Source organism: Microcebus murinus, chromosome 5, assembly GCF_040939455.1.
Source record: "Microcebus murinus isolate Inina chromosome 5, M.murinus_Inina_mat1.0, whole genome shotgun sequence".
Lineage (NCBI taxonomy): Eukaryota > Metazoa > Chordata > Mammalia > Primates > Cheirogaleidae > Microcebus > Microcebus murinus.
In genome coordinates, this window is record NC_134108.1 from 57,959,554 (window position 1) to 57,979,545 (window position 19,992).

The window sequence follows — 19,992 nt, forward strand, 5'->3', positions numbered from 1 at the left end:
ACTACACTACAGATGTCAAGCCGGCGCTTGAAGGGATTATATTGCAGAGCGTTTGCAACCCATGCCTGCCAGGGAGTAACTGGGCCATTTACAAGTTCACCTCGGGAGCGGAGAAGCCAGCAGGAAGCTCCTCCCCCCGGGCCTACGACAGGGCTGTCCAGAAGCCCTCAAGCACCTCCGGCGGGAACAGCGCCCTGCCTGCTTCCTGGCCCCGCCCCGCCCCGCCCCACGCCCCGCCCCCGCGCCCCAGGCCCCGCCCCTCCTCGCAGCCGCTGCGTCTTCCTTCCGGGTCGCGCTGGGCCGGGCTCGCCGCTGCGGTGCCGCAGCGCGAGAGTGCGGGAACCGCCCCCGCGCCGCCTGGTCTCTGGTGAAGCCCGCGGCGCGCGCCTCTCCCGGACCCTGCAGGGTACGGCCTTTCCTTTAATTCTCCCTCCTGAGCGTCTCCGTCTTCTTCCTGCGGCGCTGGGGCCGGGCTGTGCGGCGGGCCCCGCCTGGAGAGCCTGGGCGCAGGGCACAGGCTTCCGCCGCCCGCCCCTCCGCCGCCCCTGCCCCGCCCGCGCTGCGCTGCGCTTGCGGGGCTTGCTGGGGACCCCGGAAACTGTTTACGCGCTTCGGGCGCTATTTCCCTGTCCCGGTCTGTCGGCAGGGCGGGAGGCGCCGCCCAGACGTGTGCGCGGCGCAGGGTTGTTTACACCCTGGGATCTGCCCAGATCCGCGCGCTGCGCTAATCTGGACGCCACGGGTTGGCCTTTGCCCGTCTGTGTACTTGTTGCTTCTGTGCCTGCTGCCCCGATTTCCCTGACATGCGATGATTTTTGCCTATCCGGGCCCATGTTTTCTTTCCTCAGGACTGCCACAAGATGCCCGGCTGCAACCTTATTTCAATGTTTAGGGGTGCTGCTAGGGTGACCATCCCCTTGGCCTCCTTGTCAGTATGTTTGCAACAGGGGTGGTTTTGGATTTCTTGGTTTCACAAATGATGATTGCCACAAAGCCTTGAGAAACATAAACAAATTGAAATGCAGCATACAAATAACCAGAAAGTTAAGATGGTCTCAACCTGTGGTCAAGTAGTTGCGTTTGCAGGATACTGAGTCTGGCTTTATACCCTGGAGGGCTCACTACTACCAGATGCTGTTTGTTCTGGTCTGTTTAAAGACAAGCTGTCTTTTCTGCTTAAGTGCCCTCCTGGATTTATTAAGTTTAGAATATAGGTACACTTTTTCCTTCAAGCTCACTTCATGCTTCTGTATTACATATTTCGTACCTGTTGGTTGAGTAGAGGGAGACTATACAGACAGATCAACGCTTCTATCATCCTTTATCAGATACTAAGTTCTTGGGTGAAAGGATCAGCGTACTTGTCTTTCTAGTAGCAGTGTGCATCACTCTGTAGTATTCGTTGAATTGGATTCTTTTTTCCACACTTCCTGAATACTAACTTCTTTTTTTTTTAAAACTGCTGACCCAAATTTTGGCTTTTCTGAACCCTGGTTTTTCATATTCTTCCCTTCTGTTACTTGAAAATCAAAGAGGTTAGGTCAATGTAAGTGGTTAACTTCTCTTACTCACACCTTGATGCAATAATGCAGTTATAGTCCTCTGTACAGTGGTATCTTAAAATGTTGGTAACTGCTTGTCTTTTACTTCCACATATGGTCAGTTAATAAAAACTGCCCCTTCTTTCTTTTTTTTTTTTTTTTTTTTTTGAGACAGAGTCTCGCTTTGTTGCCCAGGCTAGAGTGAGTGCCGTGGCGTCAGCCTAGCTCACAGCAACCTCAAACTCCTGGCTCGAGCAATCCTCCTGCCTCAGCCTCCCAAGTAGCTGGGACTACAGGCATTCGCCACCATGCCCGGCTAATTTTTTGTATATATATTAGTTGGCCAATTAATTTCCTTCTATTTTATAGTAGAGACGGGGTCTCGCTCTTGCTCAGGCTGGTTTCGAACTCCTGACCTGGAGCAATCCGCCCGCCTCGGCCTCCCAGAGAGCTAGGATTACAGGCGTGAGCCACCGCGCCCGGCCTGCCCCTTCTTTCTTTACAGTGTTAGTCTTATTGCCTCATCTTAATTTTGGTGTATTCAACATTCTCCATCTTAACGTCATGGATCTAACTTTGGTGTCCTTTCAGAAAGGCGTTTTGCCCCATGAGTGGTATATAAATATCCACCTATGTTTTCTTCTAGTACTATTAATGGTCTTATTCATATTTTAGTGTGAGATAGGAAGTAAGGCTTTAACTTTTTTGTTAAGCAGTGACCCCATCATCGTTTGTTGAATTCTATTTTTCTCTGCTGATAAGTACTGTAAGTATCATAAGCCCCAATTTCTGTATATTCTTGGGACCCTGTAAACTATTGTGCAGTGATCTCTGGCTTCCTTGCTGCTCCTATTATTCTAGCTTTATAGTGTGTTTTAATGTCTAGTGATTTGAACAATGCCTGGCATATTGTAGACATCACTAAATATTTTTAGAGTTAACACATTTAATGGGTACAAGTCAGTTTCCTTTCTTTACCTCTTGCTCCCCTCCCTGCTTTTAAAGTTTCTTGTCTGTTCTTGAAATTAATTTTTTTAAGCTTGCTTTTTCCATGGTCAGTTGAGTCATTAACTGTTGCTAAATAAACCCCTTCTTTTGTTCACTCAGAATTCACCACTCAAGTTGATCTTCAGAGTTCTACATAGAGAAGCAGCAGCCTGATTCAAAGTCTGCATGTCTTTTGACTTTGCATTGTGTCTTAATAAGTGTAGTGTTGTCAGGGTTAGTCTTGTTCTGTGTTCTCAGTTCTTGGTGTGCTTTTGGCAGAAAAATGACCAGACACACCAAAATAAGGCAAGCATGAGGTGAGATTTAGTGAGGGAGAGAAAGATAGGATTTTAGAGCAAAATAGAGGTATACAGAGCAAGATACATACACCACAGATGACAACCAGACCCCTTGTCATAGCAGAAAAAGAGTTTGGTTATGGGCTGGGTCTTGTTTTATAGTGTCCAGATAGGGACCTCCCCGTGATTCAGACGTCACCATGAAGCCACTTTGGACAGCTGGGAGTTGCATGACCTGAGTCTTACTATGCATGCGGGTTTTTCTATCTGGGCTCTATTGTACCTATGGTGCTTGGTCTGTGGGCGAAGGAGCCCTCTGCATTGTTTTGCAGTTGGCATGCTAAGTTCTGATTGGCAAATTTGTAGGGTGTTCCTTCCTACCCCAGGCATGGCAGTTGGTTGGGACCAAGGAGTGGGGCCTGCGACCCATCCTTGTCCTTTTCCCAGGTGGGGCAGTTGCACCAAAGCAAGACATCTACTTTTGTCCCTATATGACCCGGAAACCCTTGCTGTTTACCTAACAGTGTGGCTATGATTTAGGACGTTTTGTAGCTGATTTCTGCAGCTCTAAGAGGTAAATGGCTGTAGATGTCTTCCCTGGGACATCCTCATGTCCATTTGTATTTTACCTTTCCAGCTGGATGTCAAATATAATCAATTTCCATATGTTGCCATAATAGACACTTAAAAACTTTATCATAAAACTCGATCATAAAAAAAATATATATGTTCTCTGCCAGGTGCTGTGGCTCACACCTATGATCCTAGCACTTTAGGAGGCCAAGGTGGGAGGATCACTTGATACCAGGAGTTCCACCCTGTCTCTACAAAAAAAAAAGAAAAAAAAAAAAAATGAGCCAAGTGTGGTGGAAGGCACTTATAGTCCCAGCTGTGCAAGGGACTGAGGCAGGATGATGGAGTAAGCCTAGGAGTTTAAGGCTGCTCTGAGCTATGATGAGGCCACTGCACTCTAGCCTGGGCAACAGAGTAAGACCTTATCTCAAACAAACAAACAAACAAACAAACTAACAAAAACATTCTTTAAAAAAATTAAGCAATACAGAAATAGCCAAAGGAGGAAGTGAAAGTGTTGTGTGCCCACGTACCCAGTAACTCTGTTCCACAAAGATCATCACCCTTTAATAATTTGTTCTCGCTCCTTCTAGATTTTAAAAATATATGTGTATAAGTCTGTTTGTTTCATAAATGGCAATGTACCAAATGTAACTTTCTATAGCTTCTGTTAGTAATAATGAACATTTTTCTATGTCAGTGCATATAACATCTTTTTGAAAAGTCTTTGTAGTATTTTATTGTAGAAATAACCCCAAATTTATTTAACCAATTTCCTATTGATGTTTAGGCTATTCCAAATTTATTATAAACATAACTGCAGTGATTATTTTTGTATATATATATATATATATATTTGCATGTTTGTTTATTTCCTTAGTGTAAATACGTAGATGTGGAATTGCTGGGTCAAATGCTACACATATATTTTAGAGATATTATAGAGATTCTGCTATATATAGTACACTTCACAAAGGTTGTTGGTAAGAGGACATTTATACAATTTATGAGAATACTGCTTTTGCCATATCATTGCCAAGAATCATCAAAGGTCTGAGATTATACCCTACTTGCAAGCTAACGGTTTTAACGGGTGCTGTCGGGAATCAAGCTGCCTGGGTCAGAGACAAAGCACAACAGTACCAGTAGCCATAGTATCATCTTTTTATGCTGATTCCTGGAGCTCCAATTTCCACAGGTGATGGGACCAGGGCTAGGTGACACTAGCACACAGAGTAGGTTTTGTTACAGGAGAGGAATCTTGAATTTAGGGAACCTGAATCTTTCATGGTGTACTTTGAGTGAACTTACCTGATTTTTGCTTATCTGATTTTGAAGGAGACATTGTCTATATTTTCTTGGATAGTATACAAACCTGCCCTCTGCTCCAGAGGGAGACCTCTGTTTGTATGTCAGGGCTGTTTGGCATGTAAACAAAGGCCATGAGTTCCTCTGCTTATACGACTTCTAGAAATTTGAGAGACCTGTGAAGTATTATAACTGCTAAGATGATATCATTTTTTTATATTTAGTGATTTTATGACTGAAAAATGCTACTTTATTACTGTTTTAATACCGCATTTCCTTGCTTATTGATGGGATTGACTGTATGTTAGTTGGTCATTTGTACTTTTACATGATCATATTCTTTGCTTAGTTTCATGTTGAAGTATTCGTCTTATTGATTTGTAATAGCTGTTTACATATTGTGGCTATTAACAGCTTGGTACATCATTTGTTATTTTCTTTTTTTTTTTTGAGACAGAGTCTCACTTTGTTGCCCAGGCTAGAGTGAGTGCCGTGGCGTCAGCCTGGCTCACAGCAACCTCAATCTCCGGGGCTCAGCGATCCTACTGCCTCAGCCTCCTGAGTAGCTGGGACTACAGGCATGCGCCACCATGCCCGGCTAATTTTTTGTATATATATTTTTAGTTGGTCAATTAATTTATTTCTATTTTTGGTAGAGACAGGGTCTCGCTCAGGCTGGTTTCGAACTCCTGACCTTGAGCAATCCGCCTGCCTCGGCCTCCCAAAGTGCTAGGATTACAGGCGTGAGCCACCGCGCCCGGCCTTGTTATTTTCTTATAGCCTCTTCTTTCTTGTAAGGTGATTTCTGGGAGCTTTTGCTATAGAAATCTTTAATATTTATGTTGCTAGTTTTGTTCTTTTTCTTTATGGCTTCTGGGTTTCCACCCCAAGATTATTAAAATACTCTGTATACATCTTTTATTGTATATTTTTTGTAATATATTTAGATTTTCAAATTTATTTTTCTAAATTGCTGGACATTTTCCCAAAACATTTATGTTGATGAGCTCTCCTTTCTCTGTTGTTTTGATTTGACACATTTATTATAACATATAATATCCTTATTTGTTATTTTCTAAAAACTGACAAATTAGTAACTAAAGTATGTTAGTTCCTGACTGAGACTATGATTTTGATAAAATTCATCCTTAAACACTATTATGTGTAATTTTTCTTAGTAGCTTTTATCTTTAAAAATATAAAATACCTTTTTTTGCCCTGTTTAATGATTTTTTTGCTCTGGAGTTTACATTGTCTGATATTATTCTTGCCTTCTGTCAGTTTTGTGTTAACCTGATAGATCTTTATTGCCCACATGTGTATTTTCAGTCATTCTACATTATTTTGCTTTACTTGCCTTTCATAACATCAAACATTATATAGCTGGAGTTTCTCCCTCCATTCTTCCCCCCTCCCCATTTGCAAGATTGTCTTTTTGTGTTTTGCATTTTAAAAAACTTTTTTGAAAGATACTTATAGATTCACATGCAATGGTAAGAAATAATGCAGAGAGATCTAGATCCTGTGTATACTTCACCCAGTTTCCTCCTTATATCTTGTATAACTATAGTACAATATTACACTCAGGAAATTGACATTGATACAGTCTATAGACCTTATTCAGATTTCACCAATTTTACATGTACTCTTTGTGTGTGTATGTTTATATGTGTGTGTGTTTGTTTCTAGGCAATTTTATGTAGATTCCTGTGACTACCACCAAAGTCAAAATACATAATATTTCCATCACAAGGATACCTTATGCAGAAGTGTTTATCTGTAATAGGAAAATTTAACCAAGTCATATTTACTTTGTTCCCTTCTTCTACAATCTTGGAAATTCTAAAACCATCTATAACTGATTCTTTATTACTATCATTTTTCCCCTTTCTTCGCTATATTCTTGGTTTTATTGGTCACTTGTCTTCTCTACATTCTTGGTTTTATTGATTTCATTTCTTTTTTACATTACTTCTGGGTTCTTTTCCCCCTGCTGACCATTCTTTTAACCTTTACCAGCACTGTATCTGTAATTATTTAGATTTAACTATGAGGTCACTTGTTACTTGAATGTTAGGTCTTCCCCCTTTTCTAAATTATTTATTTAATTTTTTTTTTTTTTTACTGGAATAAATTCTTGAATAATGCTTTTAGGAAGAGTTATGGGAAGTGTACTTGCATGCCCAGAAATATTTTTCATTTTGTTGTTTTTCTATGTGAATAGGAGTTTGAATCAGTTTTTTTCCTTTAGAATTTCTAAAATATTACATTATCTGCTAGCATTTCCTTAAATTTCAATCAGCTACAGTATCTTCTTGAATTCATCTTATATAAGTATTAGGTTTCTCACATTTGTGCTCTAGGTCACTTATCATTTTCCTCATTTTAATTTTCAATTTCAGTCACCATGTTTTTAGTTTCTAAGAACATTTTGATCATTTTTTAAATAAGCTTTTATTTTTTAATGTATCCTATAACCTATTCACATTAAACATAATAATTATTTTTTAACTATTCTTCAGATTTTGACATTAGCTTTCCCATTTGCTATAATTGGCTGACTTCTTTTCCTGTGTTTAAAATGACCAATTACATTCAGACATATAAATATAGATCTGCATTGACTGATTTGTTTCTGGTCTGAAATTCTTCTGAAGTCATGAAGGTCACTAGTCTCTGGAGAGGCGGTTTCCCAAGACAAGGTGAGTAGTTGGGGCTCTGTGAACAGTATTTGCCCTGGGCAGGATGAATGGGTAGGACAGGCCAGCTAGTAGATATCTTTAAGGATGTTCTGGTTAGAAACAGACAAATAAGCTGTGATGAACATAATAAGCCAATACCAGGGTATCATATCTCTAGCTCGACTCATTTTGATCTAAAACAAAGACTGAAAATGATACCACACAGAACCATCACCCTAAAAATTCCTTTCTGTGGCCCCTTTTATAGTCATTGAAGTTAACCTCTGCTACCTTCCCTAAAGCCCAGGCACATAGATCTGTTTGCCTTGCCTATAATTTTGCCTTTTCCAGCATATCATATAAGTGGAATCATACAGTATGTAGCCTTTGCATCAGGCTTCTGTCACTTAGAAAAATAAATTTTAAGGTTTATCTATATTATCACCTGGGTTGTTCATTCCTTTTTATATTTGCTGAGTAGTAATTCATTGTATGGATGTACCACTGTTTATTCATTCACCTGTTAAGGACAACTTGTTTGTTTCCAGGTTTGAATTATGAATAAATCTGCTGTAAACACATGGGTGCAGGTTTTTGTTTGAATATAAGTTTTCACTATGCTTGGGTAAATACCTGAGAGTGGGATTGCTGGATGGTTTGGTAAGGGTGTATGAACCTTGAACTGCCAAACTGTTTTGCAAAGTGGCTATACCATTTTGCATTCCCACTAGAAATGGTTGCAGCATCTAATTTGGTATCATCCTAAAATGTTATTAATCTGTAATTAATTCTTCCCAGATCTAAGACATTAAATACTGTCTTTCCCAGGGTTTACCCTTTTGAAACTGTGCTTCATGCTGCTGTTCAGTAAAATGTGTGCCAGGACACACAAATATACCATAAAAGAAAAAAGTAAATTGGACTTAAAATCTTTTAAAGATACTACCAAGCAAATGAAAAGTCAGGCACAGACTAGGAGAAAATACTTCCAAAATATTTATGTGATGAAGAGTTTGTATCTAGAATGTATAAAGAACTCTTATAACTCAATAATAAGAAAACAACAACAAAAAAACTGGGTTAAAAAATGAGCAAAATAGATATTGCACTAAAGAAGATACAAATGACAAGCACATGAAATGATACTCCTTGTCATTAATAAATTGAGAAATGAAATTAAGACTATATCATTGCCTACCCACTAGAATGGATAAAAACTGACAATATTAACTATTAGTGAGGATGTGGAGCAACTGGAACTCTCATAGTTTGCTGGTGAAAATGTAAAATGCTACAGCCGCTTTGGAGACAGTTTGGTCCTAGAAACAACCCAAATATAAATCAACAGGTGAATGGATATATCAATATGGTTGACCCTGGAACAACATGGGTTTGAACTGTGCCAGTCCACTTATAGGCAGATTTTTTTTCAGTAACTATAGGAAAAGTTCTTGGAGTTTTGCAGCAATTTGAATAAACTCACTAGACAAACCACAAAGCCTAGAGATGTTGAGAAAATTTTAAAAAGATGTATTATGAATGTATAAAACATGTGGATACTAGTCTGTTTTATCATTTATTACCATAGAATGTACAGAAATCTATAAAAAGTTAAAATTTATCAAAACTTACACACAAAATAAATGGTGCCATCTGCAGTCAAGAGAAATATAAACAATGTAAAGATGCACATTGAATCATAACTGCATAAAATTGGCTATAGTATATATTGTTCTACTGTAATAATTTTGTAGCCACCTTCCCTTGTTGCGGCAGCCTCAAAGATTATAGGTATCTGCTTAAAACACTGTCTGATCTCTGACCTCAGGGTATTGAGTATAAAAAGCAAAAAAAAACAAAAAATAATAACACTGTGCGATGCTAATCATCTCTACCTGATGCAGTTTGCCCTTCCAATGAATTGCATGTTGCAGTGAAAAGTGATCTCTTGTAGTTCTCATGTATTTTTCATTGTATTTAGTGCAATACCGTAAACCTTGAATAACACCATGGAACTCATAAGAAGTGCCACTAGTGATGCTGAAAGTGCTCTCACGAAGCAGAGAAAAGTCATGACATTACAAGAAAAAGTTGAATTGCTTGATATGTACTGTCAATTGTGGTCTGCAGTTGCAGTTGCCTGCCATTTCAGGATAAATGAATCCAGTGTAAAGACCGTTGTGAAAAAAAGGAAAAGAAATCCATCAAGCCATTGCTGCAGCTACACTAGGAAGTACTTTTTCTGAAATGTTTTCTTTTTATCTCGTATTGAAAATGTAGCTTTTATGTGAGTGCAGGATTGCTATAAGAAAGGCATACCTATAGACTAACATGATTTGAGAAAATGCAAAGTCATTATTACAACTTAAAACTAAGGAAGATGAAAAATCTAAGGCTGGAAAATTTAATGCCAGCAAAGGATGGTTTGACAATTTTAGAAAGATTTGGCTTAAAAAAGTCAAGAGAAAGGAGAAGCAGCTTCTGCCAACCAAGAGGCAGCAGACAGGTTCTCAGGTACCATTAAGAAAATCACTGAGGGCCAGGCACAGTGGCTTCTGCCCATAATCCCAGCACGTTGGAAGGCCAAAGAGGGAGGATCGCTTGAGGCCAGGGGTTTGAGGTTACAGTGAGCTATGATTGCGCCACTGCACTTCAACCTGGGTGACACAGCGAGAGCTTGTCTCTAAAAAGATTTTTTTAAGTATATTAAGGAATAAGGGTATCTGCCCGAACAGGTTTTTAATGCATTTGGAAGTTCCCTACTCTGGAAAAAAATGCCCCAAAGGACATTTATCAGTAAGGAAGAGAAATGAGCACCAGGAGTTAAGGCAGGAAGGATTTAAGGCTAGCACTACTGTTTTGTGCAAATGCAGTTGGGTTTATGATCAGGGCTTCCCTTATCTGTAAAGGGACTAACACTCAAATCCTGAAGGGAAAAGATAAATACTCCCTGCCAGTTTTTTGATTAAATAATAAGAAGGCCTGAACAATGAGAACCCTGCTTTGTCCCTTAAGTCAGGAAGTCTCTTGCTAGTAAGAGAGTGCCTTTATAAAGTTCTTTTGATCTTGGCTAATGCCCCTGGCCACCCAGAACTTCCTGAGTCTTAACACTGAAAGCACTGAAGCGTTCTACTTGCCCCCAAACACAACGTGTCTCTCTTACAGTCTCTAGATTAGGGTGTCATAAGGACCTTTAAGGCTCATTACACATGGTACTTATGGAAGGGATTGTCAACTCCATGGACAAGAACCTCAACAGAGAGAACATCGTGGAAATCTAGAAGGATTACACCATTGAAGATTCCATTGTTGTTAAAGAAAGAGCTGTGAAAGCCACCAAGCCTGAAACAAAGTCCTGCTGACAGAAACTGTGTCCAGATGTATGCACATCATAGGATTTGTGACTTGAGTTAATCGAGGAAATCATGAAAGAGACTGTGAGTGTGGCACAAAAGGTGGGGGAGTGAGGGGTTTCTATATATAAATCTTGGAGAAATCCAAGAGCTAATAGACACCACACCAGAGGAATTAACAGAAGGCAACTTAATGGAGATGAGTGTTTCTATACCAGTGACAGATGATGAGGAAAAAAACATAGAAGCGGCAGTGCCAGAAAACAAATTGACATCAGACAGTCTGGCAAAAGGCTTTTGATTATTCAAGACTGCTTTTGACTTCTTTTATAACATAGATTCTTCTGTGATATGGACAGTGGAACAAAAGCAAATATTGGAACAAAGATTGGTACTTTACAGAAACGTTTTTAGAGAAATAAAAAAGCAAAGTACCAAGTGTGCCTGCCACTTCTGCCTACTCTTCTACCTCCTCCATCTTCCACCTGTGTCACCCCTGTAAGAATACATTATTTAATACATATAACATACTACCTATGTTAATTGACTATAGTGTCAGTAAGGCTTCCTGCCAATGGTAAGCTATTAGTGTTTAAGTTTTGGGGGAGTCAAAGTTATACTTGGATTTTCAACTGCACAGGGTGGTGGTGGGGTTCACGCTCCTTTCTCCTACATTATTCCAGGGTCCACTGTGTGATGGAATACCATGTAGAATAAAAGGGAGTGAACTGATACACATAGCAACATAGGTAAATCTCAAAGATATACTGAGCAAAATAAGCTAGACTCAAAAAAGTCATTTGGTCCTTGAACAACATGAAGGTTGCAGTGCCAACCTACCACACACTTAAAAATACACATATAACTTTTGACTCCTCAAATCTTAACTTACCCAATAGTTAATAGTTAGGTTTGTAGTTGACTGAAAGCCTTGTGGATAACAAACAGTTGATTAACATATATTTTGTATGTTATTTGTATTACCTGCTATATTCTTACACTAAGCTAAAGAAAAAATATTAAAATCCTAACAAAGAAAATAGATTTACTGTTTATTAAGTAGAAGTGGATCATCATAAAGGCCTTCATTCTCATCTTCGCATTGAGTAGGCTGAGGAGGAGAGGGGTAGGAGGCAGAGGAGGTGTTAATTTTGCTGTTTTAGGGATGGCAGAGGCAGAAGAAAACACACATATAAGTATTCCTGCACAGTTTAAACCCATGTTGTTCAAGGACCAACTGTACATATTATTTCACTTACATGTAACTCTGGAATAAAGGGCAATCTGGTTTATAGTGACAGAAAGCAGATCGGTTTTTTGCCTGTTGCAGGATGTGAATGGGTAATTGGCTGGAAAGGGACACCAGGAAACCTTTTGGTCTAATGGAAGAATTCGATACCTTGATTTTGGTGGTGGTTACATTGGTGAATGTCTTTATCAAAATTCATGAAACTATATACTTAAAATGGGGTACATTTTTGGAATGCAAACTATACCCCAAAGTTAATTTAACTTTATACCATTTCACTTAATTATTCTTTTAGCTATAATAGCTGTGACAGAACTATGATATTGTACTTGAATTTTTATTAGGTAGGATTACTGTAAATCTATATTTTTCTTAGGTAAAATGTTCTTTATGGTAATGTACAAAAATGTTACAGTTTTACAGTATATGGTTTTGATAGAGATATCATTTTTCTTTATTTAGTAAGTACATTAAAATTATCCTTAACCAGACATCTCTTAATTTTAATATTTTAGTTAATATACATTGTGTATGTGCTAAAGGTTTAGGATTATTCTGAATTCACAGCTCTTCTCATTCAGATGGTTTATTCTTAACCCATCATTAAATAATGAAGAAAAAGGTAAAAATACAGATAATATAGCATAGTGGTATCTGTATCTAAGATACTTTGTATTGTCATACCTGTGTAATTAGAAACATGTCCTTCTTTCACTTTGTGAGATAGTACCTTGGGCAGGAAGTTGTTTTTCAGGTCCATCGTATCAGTAAAGTTACCATTCCACTCATCTACAGCTCTGCTTTTATTTATTTATTTTTTGAATTCCTCTGATTCCTTCTGCTTTTCTTTGCTACTAAAGATTGATTATGAAATATTTCAGAAGTTTAGATATGCTTGTTAAAGAAAGTCTAGGAAAGAGGAGAAAACACATGATGCAGAACTAACCAGTATCAATTCCTAGCTTAAATTGGTTTTAAATCTTAGCCCTGTTTTCTGATAAATTCATTCCTAGTCTGACTTCTTAGGTACCTCTTGCTTAGTTTCTGCAGTTGGTTCATTAACTCAGCAGAAATTTGTGAAGTGCCTACTGTGTTCCAGACCTTCTGTGTTACTTTCTTGCATTTTTGAGGGATACCTTGATTTCTGGAAGAAAGAAAGGTACTTTTACCTCTGGTTTTAAAGATTTTTTTCCTCTACCTTTAGTTTTTTGCTCTTCCTGAATTCCCCCTGCTTTCTCTCTTTGTATTGTTTGCCTGGATTCTCAAGAAGCTCTGAAGCTGGATGAGAGTCTCTGTTCTCCCTGTTGAACCACTTGGTTCATTTAAGAACTCCAGAAGAATTTATTTAGAGGAAGAAAGAAGCACATAAAATCTTAAGATAATATCACCAGTATTCTCCACATGACACTGTTACATTTTATGTTAGTTTCAAGCACATACAATTAGAATGCCAATAATTATGATGAAGAAAAATGGATGCTTTTGCTATCACTCCTTCATACCATATCTAATACCAGAACAATATTAACCTGTCTTTTTACCCTTGCTTGTATTATTGTTGTATTATTATTATTGCTGTATTATCTTGTATTATTGCTGCTCTTGGCCTCTTTTTTAGATATGTCCTTTAAAAGAGATAACCTGAGATAACTTAGGTAAAGGATAACTTCTCTTATCTAAGAAAAAATGTTAACTTTTTCATCCATAGTTTTTCCACTTCTCCATAATCAACCTGCAGTCTTAACATAGATTTGGAGTGTTAAAAAAATCACTGTGTTTGAGAAAATAGCTTTCTTTTACCTCTCCAATCATCTCTTTCATGAATCTTTCTTTAATTTCAATCAGTTTCTTTGTGGCCAGAGTCAAGTCTCTCGTATGTATTCAGGGGCTGCTTTTGTGCTCACAGAAGTTACCACTTTTTTTCGTTCTCTTTGAAAAGTAAAATTTCAATATGTATACTCTTCCTTCTTAGATGGCTTCAAAGAAGTTCATACATTTGAATCTCACCTATTGTGTTTCAGTTTTTATTATTTATTTCGCCCTTTTTCTCTGTATCAAGATATAGAACATTTTTTGCTTCATTTTTTTGGTTTACATGTGCCTTATCTTGAAGAGTCACTGGTTTCACTTCTGTGTTTAATTCTTTTATGCCATCTATTCTGCCAATCTTTATAAAACAACAAGTGTTTATTGAGCAAATGTTGGCATGCACTAGGCTAAGGGTCTAGTTGCAATTAAGATACATTCTCTGAACTTGAGGATTTCATAGTCTATTGGGGAAGAGAAATACCTTGGCATGTAAGAAATAGCAAATATGTAACCTGTAAGAGCAAAGGAAGGGTGGGTGGTGGATAAAGCTAAACCTGACCTTGAAGGATGGGTAAGAGGGTGCCAGGCAGGGGGAGAGAGGGAATTCCATGGCTACCTAGCCTTTGTTGAAGACCTAAAGATGCTGAGACGTGATACCACAAGTGCTATTAAGGACACAGTAGAGTCTCTGGTGGATGTATGGCAATGGTGGTGGGTGTGAAAGTGAAAGGGATGGGGGAAGTCAGGGCAGAGGTAAGCGGAATGTTGTTACATACCATGTTATTGGAATGGCAGCCTACCTTTAATGGTGCCTCTCGGTATATGAGAAGAATAAGGAGGAAGAAAATCCAATGGAGACTGAGGAGAAGTTACCAGAGAGGTAAGAAGGTGTATAAGACCACATGTTGGTGTAGAATCCTAGAGGGGGCTGGCCAGAAAAGAGGACTGATAGGAATTTTGGATGCTACATCAAATTCAGATATAATTCCACTCTTTTCTGGATTGGTATTTTCCATCATTCCCCTGTTTTGATTTCTAGATTCAACCATAAAAGTCCTTTCCTCAAAATAGTATCTCTTGATCAGTTTCAGCAGGATTCAGAAATGAGAAACATTTAGATTTGGCCTTTTTTCTTCCTTTATTACCACATTGCTCATTCTGTTCTATTTTGGTTCTATGCTGCAAAACTGTCAGCACCCTCTTTTTTCCTATCACTTCATTGACATGCCTCTGTGGGCTCTTTTACCAGTAAGTATTGTGTTATAGCTTGCCTTCTATATATGGCTGTGCCTTATTGCCTGTCATTTTTGTCTTTTTCCATGTTTTTTTACTTTAATATAAGTTGAGAATTCTCTTTTGAGTTTTAAACTTGTGTTCCATGTTCTTTCATCACACTGCGAACCTAGCCTTTCCGTTGTCCTGGCTCTAGTGCGTTCTGATTGCTCCCTTTGTTATTTCTTGAAGAGTCTTTTTCCTTCCTTCCTCTTCTTCCCTCTGTGGAAGCACAAGCCCCACTTCTCTGTAGCTCCTGCCATCCTGCTTCTCTCCGCCTCATCGACTCCCCATCTCACTTCAAATCTCAGTAGGAAACATATGTTCTCCCTTGTCTATACCTCTTAATTTCTCTTTTCCACTGTTATTGCTTTCTTTGTAATTGTATTATTTAACTTTGTTAAGCATTTTATAATATGGAAGATGTGGTTGAAAATAAAGTTGTATTATAATGAAATCATGTCGTAGAAAGCAAGTTGTTTCCCAGGGAGTATGAAAGTCTCAAGATACAGTTAAAATGGCTGTTGTTTTGTATTCCTTGATTGTGCTAATGTAAATGTTCGGTGTGTTATAGAGAGTTTCTTGCTTCATAATCATTGTTAATAAGTGATTGGATGAAGCAACAAATAAAATGAAGTTTATCCTATTTCTAATTCTGACTTCTTGCTAAATGGAAAATAATATTTTTATATGTTGTGAGAGTCTTTTAAATTAAAGTAGCTTTTTGAATGAACTAAAAAAGAAAATCCCTCTCCAAAGGTAGATTTTATAATTACCCTTTTGGACAAAGTTAGGGTTCTAGACTAATATTTATTTATTTATACCAGGTGGGAAAAATCAGTTTGTCTTTGAATCCCATTCTCCTCATAAAATAGAGTTATTGTATCTTTTACACTTGGTTCTTTGCCCATTGGGATATTCATTGGTTGTCACAAATTACCTCCACGCCTTGGCAAAAGTCCAGATAGTACATGGAAAATTTGGACTTCTGCATTGGTTGTTGCTACCCACATGAGTCCTGAGACAATGATTCCATTCCTTTTTTCAGTTTCATTTCCCAGGGAACAGTAGAGGGGGCTATCCTTTCTTCTCCATATGCTCTTCCCCACCCCTAAAATACTTTTATGTGTCATCTTAGTAGATTGGAAAGGAATTTAGAATCAATGAAGGACATAACAATGCGTTTGTACATTACTCTTTTTCATTTCTATGCTTTGCTTATCTTCAAAAACAGGTTTTAATTTGTATAACATTTTTAGAATAGCACTGCTGGAAAAAGAATAAATATATTTGCTTTTTCAGTGTATCATACTGTGCTTTTCCTTCTTTCAAAAATTTCTTATGTAATTTTTAGCTTTATTTCACAAAAAATTAACTCAATATTATTTTTATCCATAGTTGGAAAAAAACAAAGCATTCGTTTTACATTTCTGTACTGAAGAAATTTGAACATATAACACATATATTTACAGTTTATAACTCACTTTTACATATGTTGCCTCACTGTAAAGTTTTATTTAACTTTAACACAGCTTAAGAATAATATTGCGCATATGATACTCTTGCTGCTTTTGATATCGTCTTATAATCTACAGTGGTAAAAGCTAGCTGGGAAACAGTTTTAAAGTTTGTGGCTTTTTAATGTCAAATAGAATTTGACTTTCACGATTTGTCTCAATCTTTTCACCAAGAATGTGAAAATGCACAAGAATATCTTATTTTGAGGATGTTTCTTTGGTTTTAAAAAACTGTTTTACTTTCTGATAAACACCATTTTATAAAGAAAATGGGTGGAGTTTAATTGAAGCAATTTGTAGACTGTGTGAAGTGAGAAGTGATGTCCAGACATCATACAGGTAATTCATCTATCCACACTGTTAGGTGGTTTTCTGTTCTTCCCTTAAAGATTTCCAGGGATAAAACGTACACAGTCTTCCAAATTAGCTGGTCTGTCATTTGAGTTGCATATTTGTTATATGTTGTTCTTTATTTCCTGGATTTTATTTTTGCAGTTTAACTTCATTAATTCTTTTTATTTTCAGAAAGAGAAGGATCAAGTAACTTCTTTGGAAAATGACTCTTTTTAGTTTACCTTTTGAAATAAAGTATATAGTGTAGAAGAAAGATCTGTATCATTTCAAATTTTGTTTTAATGATTTGAGATTTGTGTGGTTGTAAAACTTTTTTTATTGGATGGATTTATACTTGTGATAGGTGAAATGTTTGAATAAAGAAGTGATACAAGTAGATAGTTGTTTTTTTCCCACATTTATGACATGACCTATAGTTCAGCATTTGGTGTTACATGTCCTGAGCTGAATCTGGTTCACTGATGCATGGCACATCCTAGGAACATGTGCTATAGCAACACTTTATTTTAATAAAGGCTTTGTTTCTCTTCTTCAGAAAAAGTTTTGTTCTGATTATTATTTTTAGTTATTGTGATGCAGATTCCTTCATTTGGTGATTTAGTGACTGTCCCTCATTGCAGTTCATTTTCTGTTATGATCTATAATTTTTTGCTGTGATGCATCTTTAATAAAGGTTTAGTCTGTGTTTTGAAAGCATCTCTACAGAGAGGTTTTACATTTGCTGCTACCAGGTCCCAAAGTTTTACCAGTTCAGGACTACTTTTTCTTTTTTCAGTTTTTGACTTAGAAATGGAGTAGAATTCTAAGCCATGAAGGTAGTGTGAATTTAGGCTCCCATTCTATGCATAGTACATGCCTACTAGGCATATACTATGTGGGGTTCTGATTTGTTCTCATGACTTTGCCCACATTGGCTCAGTTGATGGCCGTGCCTACTCAGAATTCCTGCCAAGTAAGATAAGTTTTTATAGTCCTGGTTTCAAGGATAGGATGGTCTTTTCTGAGTTTTGCCGTTATGAAGGTCCTTCCAAATATAACCTGTGTATTGAAATAACTTCTCTGCCTGGGTGTTAGAAAGTCCCCTTGTAACCATTATGGACTGTAGCTCATTCCATAAGTCATATTAGCTTTAGCCCCTGGCCTCTGCTCTTTGACTTTCTTCTTTGTTTCTTATAACTGTGGATTCTTTCCACTTAGTTCAAGCTCTGCTCTTTCTTTATTGTTTTACTGGTTATATTTTATCAAGTATTTCAGTATGTTTGAATCTGGCTGGGATTGAGAGGCAGAGGGTTGCTGTTTTATAATTTAAAATTATTTTAGCCTTTTATACATTTTTTTTGTTTGCTGATCACCTTTCTATCAGCATGTCAAATATTATGTGCCTACTATATGCTGAGTACTTTGAGAAATAAAGACATTTAGGTAGATTCCCTCCTTCAAGAAACTTCTAACATAGACGCTAGCAGAGCTAAGGTATGTATCTAATAAAAATGCACTGCCAGTGGGTGCCAGAGAGTAAACCTGCTGATGTGGAATAAAGTTGTTGGAAAAGAAATGACAGAGGAAGGAAGACAAAGTAAAATATGAAGGGTGGTAAAGCTTGACTGGGTTTATCGGGTTAGTACAAGGAGAGATTGGTCCAGCTTGAAGGGAGCCTTGAAACACCAAACCAAGGAATTTGTATTATATCTTAAAGATAAGAAAAAGCCATTGGAGGTTTGTGAGTGGGAGAGACATGTAACACAAATAATATTTTATAATCCCAGTGATAAAGTTTTGGAAGGCTAGCACTTTGCTCTGCTAAAGAAAGGTTGGTATGTTCCCCTTGTTTTTAAACTTAAGACTTTACAGGTACAAAAATAAGTATGTTTGAGTTTCTTGTTTGTGTTGACGAGAGGTCACCTACTCAGGACAGGGTCCAGGCGTATGTTGTAAATGAGTGGAGCTGGCTGGGAAAAAGGGTGGCCACTGAGAGTGGTCAAGCCTCTTGGGGTCCTCTTGATTGTTAAAGGTTACAAACCAGACCGATTTATAAAAAACACTGTTTGGCCCCAGTAAAATACATCTGCAAATATAGTTTGAAACAAAAGCTATGGGCTTGCAACCTCAGTATAGATAAGGTTCATTATTATATTTTTATTACATTCTGTCATAAAATTTTTTAAATATTTAGAATTGTCTATAAAATTCAGCAAAAGTGTAGTCTGACTTGAAAGTGTCTGTGTCTAATAATTGGCTGTTTATCTATAATAATGCTGTTGGGATATTTGACTTCCTGAGTTAGACATAAAAATATTTTCCAAACTCTTGTCTTACAGGTAAAAGAATGTCACATTTCAGCACTCGTGCCTGAAATCAGCATGCAAATTTCAGGCTACATGGATGAATGCCAACTTTTGCATTTCCCACGTGCATCCTATGACCATTCTATCTGGGGTGAGTGATTTCTAAGAGTACCTGGCAACAAACCAGATGCCAGCCAGCCGTGGACTGCCCTAACAAATAGTGCTAAGAGTTATAAATTAAACACTGTCTGGTGATCTGTGATGTGTAAGGCAGTTAATTTAGTTGGTCTTGATTAACTGTCAGCACCAAAAAACTATATTCCCAGTAATGTGAAATCTGTACTTAGCATGTTTGGAAGACAGTAGTAGTTAACAATAAGAAATCATTTGTTAAAATGTGAAATTACAGCAATGCCTAAGATTCTTTTGGATTTACAACAGTATTTTAGTGGTTCACCTTATATTTTAAATAATTTTTAAGCTTCAAATTCAAGGAGTTGGTATTTCTTAAGTGGTGGTTTTAATTTTGTGTAAAATAGGGTTTTTGGATCATGCATCTTCCATTGCCTTATAATATCATTTTTGCTTCCCATGTAGCATAAAGTTGTATGCATTACAACATTTAGGTTTCTTAAAAATACATTAGATAAATTATTTATACTGGACATTCACATTTACAGTTTAAAACTTGTTTTTTCAGAGTTTTATTCTGGGAAATTATAGTGGGATAAAGCCTGTTTGTTACCTTATCCATGCATTTTTCT

At 37.5% G+C, this 19,992-nt stretch overlaps 1 protein-coding gene across 2 annotated transcripts in view; it reads left to right on the forward strand.

Annotated features, from left to right (window-relative positions):
* The first annotated feature begins 271 nt into the window (after positions 1 to 271).
* Positions 272 to 19,992, forward strand: part of FBXL4 (F-box and leucine rich repeat protein 4) — a 67,152-nt gene continuing 47,431 nt past the window's right edge. Inside the window, exons 1-2 of one of the 2 annotated variants that reach the window (XM_012769417.3) lie at positions 272 to 406; positions 19,262 to 19,379. The gene's annotated coding sequence lies outside the window, so the exon portion shown is untranslated. Of the gene's footprint in view, positions 407 to 7,189; positions 10,827 to 19,261; positions 19,380 to 19,992 lie in introns of those variants that run through there. The other variant, XM_012769419.3, reaches the window with a different exon arrangement.